General features: G+C 55.7%; 1 pseudogene; it reads left to right on the top strand.

Annotated features, from left to right (window-relative positions):
- The first annotated feature begins 409 nt into the window (after window positions 1–409).
- On the top strand, window positions 410–1,319 carry LOC105088004 (protein unc-119 homolog A-like; annotated as a pseudogene).
- The last annotated feature ends 300 nt before the right edge of the window (window positions 1,320–1,619 follow it).

The following is a 1,619-nucleotide window of genomic DNA, read 5'->3' as shown; positions in this document are numbered from 1 at the left end:
TTGCTCCACACATGAGTCAATTATATAAGATTTAGAACAAAGAAAATAGAAGTACGCATGTGCTAGAGATATTCTGTAAGCCTAAAGAACAAAGAAACTCAGACCACGCATGTGCTGACAGAAAACAGATAAAAGCAGGACAGGTGCATCGTAGGCGCTCACCTCTCTGTGGCAATAAAGTGTTGTTAACCCCATGATGTCTCTGGCTGAAGTCTGTCCAGTGGTATGGCAACTCCTCATGCATTTTTTCGTTTGGGCTGCTCACCTCCTAGAACCCCATGTCAGCCTCCCTTGGCTGACAAAATACTATAGAAACTTGTATACAAAGAAACTTACATAAGAATGTCCTTGGGCTCAGCTGGCTCAGGCAGCCGAGGTGGCAGCAGGCAAGCCGCGGCCCCGCGAGGCCATGAAGGCGAAGAACGGTGGCGGCGGGGCTGGGATGAGGGTGGAGCCCGCTCCAGGGGCCTCAGGCCGAGCATGGACCCCAAGCCAGAGCCGCAGGCAGAATCCGAATTCGGGTCCAAGTTGGAGGTGGAGGCAGGCCTGGGGCCCCGGCTGGGGCCGCTGCAGAGGAAACTGCCCATTGGGCCAGAGGACGTGCTGGGGCTGCAGCGGATCACGGGTGACTACCTGTGCTCCCCTGAGGAAAACATCCACAAGACTGACTTTGTCAGGTTCAAGATTCGGGACATGGATTCAGGCACTGCCCTTTTTGAAATCAAGAAGCCCCCAGCCTCAGAGCGGTTGCCCATCAACCTGTGGGACCTGGACCCCAGTGCTGGGCGCTTTGTCCGCTGCCAGTTCATGCCTGCCTTCCTCCGCCTGAGGCAGGTGGGAGCTACAGTGGGGTTCACAGTGGGAGACAAGCCTGTCAACAACTTCCACATGACTGAGAGGCACTCCTGCAACCAGCTGCTCAAAAGCTTTGACTTCCACTTCGGCTTCTGCATCCCCAGCAGCAAGAACACCTGTGAGCACATCTACGAATTCCCCCTTCTTTCTCTGAGGAGCTAATCAACGAGATGATCCGTCACCCCCATGAAACACAGTCTGACAGCTTCTACTTCATGGATGACTGGCTGGTGATGCACAAAGCAGACTATTCCTACAGTGGGACGCCCTGACCCCAAAACTGCCCCCCCACCCCAGGAGGGTCCTGGGCCCTCCACCATGACCACCCCAACACTCACCTCTCAACCCTAAGTCTTCTGCCTGAGGAATGTTCCAGAAGCCCTGGACCCTGAGTCACTGTTGGGTGGAAGGGTGCCTGGTTTCTCCAGCCCAAGTCCATGCAGCCCATGGGGCCTGGCACTTGGCGTGGGATGGTACGGGGGCTCTTTGCCTCCGTGTCCAGGAAGGCCTCCTGTGAGAGGAGTAGCTAGGAGTTCTCAACAAACTAGCTGGGCCTCTTGGGCCCAAGTTTCAGAATAGTGTTCCCCTATCCAGGTTTGACTAGGTCAGGGCAGGGACCCATTCCCTGTCCCCAGCCCACCACCAACAGGCCATTTAGAGTCATAAATTCACAGACGAAGATTCACGTGGGATCTGGCAGTCAAGCTTCCCAAGGGAGTCTGGGCCCTGACCCTAGCCCTGGCCTCTACCATCAGGGGCTGAGA

Source organism: Camelus dromedarius, chromosome 13, assembly GCF_036321535.1.
Source record: "Camelus dromedarius isolate mCamDro1 chromosome 13, mCamDro1.pat, whole genome shotgun sequence".
In the NCBI taxonomy this organism is placed as follows: Eukaryota; Metazoa; Chordata; class Mammalia; order Artiodactyla; family Camelidae; genus Camelus; species Camelus dromedarius.
Note: the sequence above shows the minus strand (reverse complement) of the source record. Positions and strands in the feature narration are given on the sequence as shown.